Source organism: Pan troglodytes, chromosome 21, assembly GCF_028858775.2.
Source record: "Pan troglodytes isolate AG18354 chromosome 21, NHGRI_mPanTro3-v2.0_pri, whole genome shotgun sequence".
NCBI lineage: Eukaryota > Metazoa > Chordata > Mammalia > Primates > Hominidae > Pan > Pan troglodytes.
In genome coordinates this window covers 18,696,947-18,707,160 of record NC_072419.2, presented here as the reverse complement: position 1 = coordinate 18,707,160, position 10,214 = coordinate 18,696,947, and positions in this window count along the sequence as shown.

Below are 10,214 nucleotides of genomic sequence, written 5' to 3'. Positions count from 1 at the left end.
ATGAAATTTATTCATTCTCTACCTTTCTGAATAAAGAGATACAGATGGAAGAGAATAGTCTAAATTTTTTTTCTAAAAGTTCTGCTTTATATATTAAAATCTTCCTTTCTTTTCCATAATGAATTCTCCTGGTACTGAATGCCTCTTTTTAAACCATGTGTGAAATTGTGAGGCCTCGCATCCTCCAGGATGAAGGTTTCTGCCCAACCAGATCTCTTGCTGGTGCCAACTGCCAATCTATGAAATGCATACAAGAGAAGGTTGGAGAAATAGCAAGGCCAAGGTGGCCCACCACTTTAGATTAACCATTCCTGCCCAGGACCTTCCACAAGTTGGTCTTTCCTCACTTCCCTTCCCTACCAGTGACCTTACTAGGACCTTACAAAAGTTGACCACTTTCAAGGGAGGAGCAATGCTGTACTTGCTTCCTCTGCCCATTCTCATGAATTAAAGAAGTGATCCTTGGAGAATTTGTTAGATTGTTTTCACTGATGTCTGAATTAATGGCTGTTCTGTATCCATGTTCTTTCCCCTGTAATTTTGTATTAAAATTCCCACCCACTCTGACTCTGGGCTAGAGCCTGTGATTTGCTTTAACCAATAAAATGCCTCCAAATGATGCTGTGCAGTTCTGAGCCTAGGCCTTGAGAGCCATTGTGTGCTCTTTATTGGGACACTGCCTCTGCAAAAAGAACAAGCTTGGGTTCGCCTGCCAGAGGATGAGAGACCACATGAGGAGAACCAAGCTGCTCCAAACCAATACCCACCCAAAACCTTGAGGCAGAGCTACCCATCTAAGCATAAAATTAACACAGAGTCAAGAAGGAGACAATCTGAGACCTGAAGAGTCTCTCAGCTGATTGCAGCCCAAATTTTCAGCCTACACATCATGAGCTAAATTAATAGGTGTTGTCTTTAGACACTAAGTTGATAATTTGTTATGCAGTATTAGATAACAAGTACCACTGCTTTCCTCTGAAAGAGACTTGGGAAAATGTATTTGATGTTCAATGAATTCAGAGTGCCTACAGAGAACCAAGTCAAAGCACCTTAGCTTTGCACAGTAGGGATTTGCCAGCTCGGCTTCTACTTATCTTACAATCTCATACTCATCTTATAAAACTCCTGTGTACAAGCAATGAACCTGTCCCAATGAAGTTTTCTCCTTTCGCTGAAAAAGTTCCCTGCCTTCCCTCATGGAATAAAAATAACATAACAAGAACAACAGTATTTATTGAAAGTGTATTATGTATGAGGTACTATTGTAAGAATTTGACAATTATTATTTTACTTAATTTTCACTATGTTTCTATATGAAAAGTGCTATCACTATTCCAAGCTTAAAGGTGAGGAAACAAGCAAAAAGAATTTAAGTAATTTGCTCAAGGTCAAGAGCAGAGATTTAATTCTAGAATATCTGCCTCCAGAGAACACGGACTTCTTTAACCATTGTCCTCTCCTATCCTGTGCCTGGCACCTGTCACCTCTCATTTCAAGGCCTAGCTTTCCTATTACAAGAGCCATCCTTACATGGCTTTACCTGTGTTTCCAAGCACTGTGCAAACACCTTTGTATACACTGAATTATTTATTATACTCAACAACCAATAGCTATTATTATTCATCATTATCCACATTTTAGAGGAAGAAACTGAGGCACAGGAAGTCAAATTATTTGCTCACGGTCACATAGCATGTTGGTGACAGAATCTCAATTCAAGCAGAGACTATCTGGTTCCAGAATTCAGGTTCTTGTACCATCAAACACAATTGTCTTCTCGTGTAACCTGCTTACACTAGGACAGGCATCCCCAGGAAGAGTTGTTCTTTCTTCTCTTTATTATTCAAAGACACTGTCCAAGGTTTTGTACTTGTGTCAAAACTTAACTTTCTGACGGTCTGTCTTCCCATGAAAGAATTTGTTCTGCAAAATTAGAGACCATATTTGAAGTCATGAAAACTCTACATTCCCCTTGGGGAAGAGAATATTCCCATCAGCCTTGTCTAATGGGAAACCACAGGTCATGAATTCACATATTTAAGGAAAAGGAGCTGTAATGAATGCTGGTGCAACGCCCAGAGGCTCTCACTGGGCTGATGTACTTATTCCCCAGCGCGGTCCTCTTGTCTGCTCTCAGCTCACAGTGGCCCTCTTCCACAGAGGATTGCCTTCATCCAGTAAGAGCCCATCCTCTGACAAATGTCTTGGAGTTCCCACTAGCCAATGACTGATATACATTAAGGCTCAAAAAACTGCTGCTGCCTCAGGGACGAACCACTCTGCAGTGAGATTTCTACCTAGAGCATCCTGTGCAATCAGACCGAGGTTTGTTTTCAGCCGAATCACATCTTTTCTTGGCTCTTTTCTCTTCCATATCCAGCTTCCCTCACCACTTCACAGGTTCTTGAGAGTACCCACTCAAGAAATGCAAGAGAATCCACAACTCAGACATTGCTTCTTATAAAACCAAAGATAAGGGCTTTACAGACATAGAAAGCAATCTCATTAAGAATAAAAGTACTATTTATTCAAGAAGTGCTAAAAAAATTTTTTTGAAATAATAAATTTATTCTTTGAATAAATTACAAAAGATGCAGAATATTTATAATTGAGGGAGCAAAACAAAAAACCTTGTCTCTAACATTTAAGACTGAAAAGTTATTCTCAAGCAAAATTAAGTTTCTATCTGCTCTTATGTAAATAAGGGTAATATTAGCTGCATTTACAAACAAACCATCAAATGCAATGGACCAAACAAGGTGCAAATGTGTTTCTCTTGTATATATCAGTTGCAGTTTCAGGTTAGAGGGCCTCTTGACCCCCACACAGTCTTGGAGACTCAAACTTCTCATGTTTTTCCACCATGGTATACACAGGGTGGTCTTCTTTGCTGCATGATGGAAGTCATGGGACAAAAGCTGACTTGCAGCAAAGTTTTTTTGAAAAAAAGATATGAAGGCAGCACGTCAGCCAGTTAAAGGCTCTGTCCAGAACTGATGTTACTTCAATTCACATTGGTGAGAACCAAGTCACCATACCCAGCTGTAAGGGAGGGTAGTTGGTCAGCTAAGTACATTGTATTATTGCAATGTATTGAAAGAAGAAAGAGGAGAATGAATTTCGTGAAGAGTTAGAAATGAGTGCAACCATTATCAGTTTTTACATTAGCTTTCTATCTTTTCTAATATTCACTATAAGGAAAATGAGGACACTCGAGGTAACAACTTTTTAAATTAACTACAGTCTGTCTTTTTGTGTTAACTTCAAAGCTGGTAAAACACATTTTAGAGAATTTCTTGTCCTCATAAATGTATCTATTGTAGGAAATAGTGTTAACTCATAAATTCTGCCTGATATTAATCATAAAGTTGTAAATGAAGTTACCAGGCTTTTTTTTTTTCCTTCCAACTTCTGTGTCAGGGCTGCTAAATAGAATAGAACTTTCTGTGATAGTAGAGATATCCTATACGTGTGCTACACAATACAGTAGTCACTAGACATATGTGCTGATTGAGCACCTGAAATGAGGCTAGCATGACTGCAAATACTTACATTTTACTTAACGCTAATTAATTTTAAAATTTAAATTTAAAGAGCTCCCTGTGGCTAGTGGCTCCCATATTGGACAGAGCTGCTCTATGTAGCAGTTCTGGTGAAAAAGAAAGTAGTAAGGCTCATTTGTCTCCAGCAGCTGCTTGTTCCAAATTTGTATCGATGGCTCCTCTGTCAGCTTCTGATCCAAACACCAGGCAAAGCTTTGTTTAGTCACTATGCGTTATCCTTGGTGTTATCTTTCAGCATCAGGCAGAGTTGTTGGCTCATAGTAAGCTTTTAATAAATATTTGTTAAATAAACAAGTGAATTAATGAGATGTGCTCTGCCCAATCAAATTAGGTCTTCTATATAGATATGATCTGGCCTACTTCAGAATGTTTTGCAATGTAAGCAACCAAGAATGAAACAATAATGCATATAAACTATACATTAGTCTGATGTAGTTATTTTAGATGAGAACAATTGCCAGACCAAATATATCATGGCCATAGTGTCTTCTGACTGGGCCATGAGCAATGACATGCAAAGAACCTACACTCCAAATAAATTCTTCATATTCCAGATATTTTGTATTTCTCTCACATATGCAACCCAGCATTATCCCTTTAACATCTGTATGCAACTTTACTAGAAGAGCAATGTAGTCAAGTACCCAAATTCATAAGCACATTTGCCATCTGGAGTCAAGATGAATATAATTTATCCATGTCTGGGTTAATCAGAGTGTAAACTCAGTCAATTGATAGACCAGATATGAAGAACCATCGTTTCATAAATGTGGGCCAAGTCAGTCACAAAGCTATTAGCACACATACTTTATGCTTAGCTCCACTTCTTTCTAGAGTGAGGCCTCCAATATGCTGCATGATTTTACATAATGTTTGCTGAATATTATGAAATAAGTCATCCTTGCTAGGACTGTTTGATTTAGTAATAAATTTCTAGTTACATAGATGAAGCCAAGAGTGGAGTCTTTTTCCCTCTCCAAATTGATAGTGCACAAAAAAATGCATACTTACAGCTATGATTAAAAACAAGATTCCATGCCACATCCCATTTCCTCTGGATTCAGTATGGAAAAAAGAAGGGCCCCTAACCAAAGACTGAAATGAAAAGCTACAGTTTCTCACTACAATGAACCAAGTATGGAATGGAGAAAGAGAAAAGAAGGCACAGAGAAGGAGGTAAGAAGATGCAGAGAATGAGCCCTGAATAATACTGAGTTCTTCTTCAGTATTTAGATGTACAAAAGAATTTCAGCCAAAGGGTCTCAGCAGTTGTAGTGACAGTAAGATCAGGTCCTTGTCCTGCTTAAATAAATGATTGTTGGACCATCTTTCTTTACTGGCCCAACCCAGTGTATTCTGAGACTTATTGAGAGAGGTTAAGCATTCAAATACTGTTCTTTCAAGGCAGAAACAATCCTTTGACCTTCTAAGATAAAACGATGAAATAAAAATCACACTCTTAGTTTTCAACTTTGCATTTGTGCCTAAATTAAAACCGTTGCATCATAATACAGTTGAAATTGTCAGGTGTTTTTTTAAGGCCTTCAAGTTTTAATTAATTTAGGGGAGAGTCTAGTGACCAAAGAAAAAAGTAATTGTTAGAAAACATTAATTCTTTGAGGCAGCCCAAGTCCTACAATAGGATTTGTCCAGGAACCCTTAAAATAACATGAAATTATTGTCCTTACAGATTTTCCAATCCTACATCTGACCAGTTAGTAAAGTGGGTCTTCTTATACATCACCTACTACATATTTTACTCAAATTAAAAGCAAATCTTAACCTCTATATCACTTTTAAAAGGGATATAGCGCTCATTACATCTATTTGGGCACTAGCATATAAGAACATGCACACACACACATTTTAGATGTAAGCAAACATGGTAAAGTAAAATCCTACAAAAAAGCATTCCCTTTTAAAGGCAATGAAAAACTCACAAAAATGGTCAGAATCAACTTTTTTAGATGGATTTTAATGGATTTCAGGAACATGGAGAATGTTTGTTCAGGGAATATAGTGAAATCTCAGGAAGAATACAAGGCTTTGTGGCATTTTAATTTGCCCTAGTCCTATCCCTCACTTTCCAACTTAACAGTAGCCTTGAAAATAAAAGACCACATTTCCAGTCTGGAGGGAACAGAATAGAACTGGAGATTTTTCAAAGCTTAATTCCCCCCAAATTGTCATTTTTTGTTTTTTACCTGATCGGTGGGTCCCTGGAAGACTTGGTTGTATTTGACCTAAATTGGAGCTCACCCAGTGCAAAAAGCCTCTCCTTGGTAACATTTGTCAAAAACAATAAAAAGCAAGGGTTTGAATGTCATGGCTGCCTGAAAGGATAGATAACAATTTGGGCAAACAATATTCTATCCAGAAAGCGTAAAAAGAACAGCTGAAAAATAAGATATCCAAAGAGACTTTCAAAACCTCTAACATATTCCTGGGAAGCTAGAAGGCCACATACATGCGTACGGTTATATGCATACTCAGGAAAGACTTGAGATGGCCCTTAGCTTTTACTCCTGGCTGACCTTGAGGCTTTGCACAAGCAGAAAGTGAAAGTTAAGGCAGAGTTGTCAGTTACCTGGGTGAGAGTTGAAGCCATGTTCCAACACACACACACACACACACACACACACACACACACACACACACACAGAGCCCGTAGGCAAAGAGTAGATTTATTGGTTCCAGACATTTGAGGAAATCTCTGTTCAAATATGAGCTATCCACAAAGCTAATCGAGTAACACTTCAGTGGACACACTGAAAGAATACAGACTTTACAGAATGAGTTCAGAAAAATCATGAAACAAATAACTACAACAAGCAGCAACAAGAAAAAACCCTGGTGAGGGGGTAGAATCTGACTTCCCAAGTTACTGCATGCTATTTACAGTGTCCTTGTCCAACAAGAACAACAACAAATAGGGTAAGCAAAGAAAGAAGAAATTATAGCCCTCACTTAGAAAAAATGAGCAATCAATGGAAACTCCCTAGGGAAGCCTAGAAGTTGGACTTACTAGACAGATTTTTTTTTTTTTTTTTTAGACGGAGTCTCACTCTGTCGCCCAGGCTGGAGTGCAGTGGTGCAATCTCGGCTCACTGGAAGCTCCGCCTCCTGGGTTCACGTCATTCTCCTGTCTCAGCCTCCCGAGTAGCTGGGACTACAGGTGCCCGCCACCACGCCCAGCTAGTTTTTTGTATTTTTGTATTTTTAGTAGAGACAGGGTTTCACTGTGTTAGCCAGGATGGTTTCGATCTCCTGACCTCATGATCCACCCGCCTCGGCCTCCCAAAGTGCTAGGATTACAGGCATGAACCACCGTGCCCGGCCTAGACAGATTTTTTAAACCAGCTATTCTAAATATGTTCAAAATGCTACAGGAAAGTATGTCTAAAGAGCTAAAGAAAAGTGTGAAAATGATAACTCACCAAATAGAGAATTTTATAAAGAGATAAATATTATAAAAGGAGCCAAATAGAAATTCCGGAGTCAAAAACTGTATTAACCAAAATAAAAAATTTACTAGAGAATGCAGCCAAAAGACACATGAAAAAATGCTCATCATCACTGGCCATCAGAGAAATGCAAATTAAAACCACAGTGAGATACCATCTCACACCAGTTAGAATGGCGATCATTAAAAAGTCAGGAAACAGCAGGTGCTGGAGAGGATGTGGAGAAATAGGAACACTTTTACACTGTTGGTGGGACTGTAAACTAGTTCAACCATTGTGGAAGACAGTGTGGCAATTCCTCAAGGATCTAGAATGAGAAATACCATTTGACCCAGCCATCCCATTACTGGGTATATACCCAAAGGATTAAAAATCATGCTGCTATAAAGACACATGCACACGTATGTTTATTGCGGCACTATTCACAATAGCAAATACTTGGAACCAACCCAAATGTCCATCAATAATAGACTGGATTAAGAAAATGTGACACATATACACCATGGAATACTACACAGCCATAAAAAATGATGAGTTCATGTCCTTTGTAGGGACGTGGATGAAGCTGGAAACCATCATTCTCAGCAAACTATCGCAAGGACAAAAAACCAAACACCACATGTTCTCACTCATAGGTGGGAATTGAACAATGAGAACACTTGGACACATGAAGGGGAACATCACACACCGAGGCCTGTCATGGGGTGGGGGGAGGGGGGAGGTATAGCATTAGGAGATATACCTAATGTAAATGATGAGTTAATGGGTGCAGCACACCAACATGTCACATGTATACATATGTAACAAACCTGCACATTGTGCACATGTACCCTAGAACTTAAAGTATAATTTAAAAAAAAAAAAGGTGGCCAAAAAAATTTACTAGAAAAGCTCAATAGAAGAGTTGAGCAGGCAAAAGAAAGAACAAATATAATTAAACATAGGTTAATAGAAATTATTCAGTCCATTACTAAAGGGGAAAAAATGAAGAAAAATGAATAGAGCTTCACAGACTTGTGAAAACTGTTGAGCATATTGACATAACCATATTGGGAGTCCCAGAGACAGAAAAAAAGGCGGGGGCAAAAAAAAAAAAAAAGAAGAAGAAATAAGGGGCTCCAGTTTCCAGTCTGGAAACAAATTATTAAAATTTAAGGAATGCAGTGAAAGCAGTGATCAAAGGGAAATTTATAACATTGAATGCCTATATTAGAAACGAATAATGATCTAAAGTGAATAGTCTAAACTTCCATTTTAAGAAATTAGAAAAAGAAAAATAAATTTAATTTCAAAGTAAGCGGAAGAAAAGAAATTATAAGAGAGCAGACATTGATGAAATTGAAAACAGGAAGTCAATGAAGAAACATCAACAAAATCAAAAGCTAGTTCTTTGAAAAAAATCAATAAAATTAATAACACTCTAGATGGCTAAGAAAAAATATATACAAATTACTAATATCATAAATGAAAGAAGGGCCATCACTACGGGTCCCATGGACATTATAAAGATAATAAAGAAATGTTACGAACAACTCTATTTCCACAAACAGAGTAACATAGATGACATGGATCAATTTCTTGAAAGAAACAATCTGCCAAAAGTCACTCAAGAAAAAACAGACAATTTGAATAGGTCTGTATCTATTTTAAAAATTGAATTGATAATGAATAACCTTCCAAAATAGAATGCATCAGGACCACTTGGGTTCACCAGCAAATTCTACCCAACATTTAATAAAGAAATCATATAAATTCTTTATAATCTCCTCAAGAATATAAAAGAAGAGGAAATACTTCCTAACTCATTCTATGAGGCCATTATTACCCAAATACCAAAATTGGATAAATATATCACAAAAAATAAAAAATAAAACTGCAGATAAATGTCTCTGCTGAACATAAATGCAAAAATCATCAACAAAATATTAGTAAATTCAATCCAACGATGTATGAAAAGATCTATACATCCTGACCCAGTGGGATTTATCCCAGGTATGCAAGACTATTCAACATTCAAACATCAGTAAATGTAATCCATTACATCAACAGGCTAAAGGGAATAATGGCCATACACTTCCTAATTTTAATGAAAGACATTAACCAAAACATACACAAAACTCAATGAACTACAAATAGAATAAACTCAGAAATCCACACCTGTACACATCATAAGCAACTATCCCAAAAGCCAAAGACAACAAGAATCTTGAAAGAAGCTAAAAAGAAACAGGGAAACAATTCTTCATGTACGAAGGATCCTCAATAAAATCAACAGCTGAGGCCAGGCACCGTGGCTCAAGCCTGTAATCCCAGCACTTTGGGAGGCTGAGGCAGGTGGATCACTTGAGGTCAGAAGTTCAAGACCAGCCTGACCAACATGGTGAAATCCTGTCTCTGCTAAAAAGTGCAAAAATTAGCAGAGTGTGGTGGCACACGCCTGTAATCTCGGCTACTTGGGAGGCTGAGGCAGGAGGATCACTTGAACCCCAGGAGGAGGAGGTTGCAGTGAGTCAGTGAGCTGAGATCGTGCTACTGCACTCCAGCCTAGGCAACAGAGTGAGACTCTGTCTCAAAAAAAAAAAAAAAAAGAAAGAAAAATTAACAGGTGATTTCTCATTAGAAACCCTGGAGGCCAGAAGTCACTCAGATTATATCTACAAAAAGTGAAAAAAAATTGTTAATCAATAATTCTATATATGGTGAATCACATTTATTAATTTGCATATGTTTAACCAGCCTTGTATCCCAGGAATGAAGTCTGCTTGATTGAGATGTATTAGCTTTTTGATGTACTGCTGGATTCAATTTGGTAGCTTTTTTTTTAAAGGATTTTTGTGTTTATGTTAATGAGGGATATTGGTCTAGAGTTTTCTTTTTTTGCTGTGTCTCTGCCATATTTTGGTATCAGACTGATGCTGGATTTACAGAATGAGTCAGGGAGGACCCCATATTCCTTGATTTTTCAGAATAATTTCAGTAGAGTCAGTGTCAGTTCTTCGTTTTATGTCTGGTAGAATTTGGCTGTGAATCCTTCTGGTCCAGGGCTGTTTTGGGATGGCAGATTCTTTATTGCTGATTCCATTTCAGAAGTTCATATTGGTCTACTCAGGGTTTCAATCTCTTCCTGATTCAATCTTGGGATTGTATACTTCCAGGAATGTAACTATTTCCTCTAAATTTTTTATTT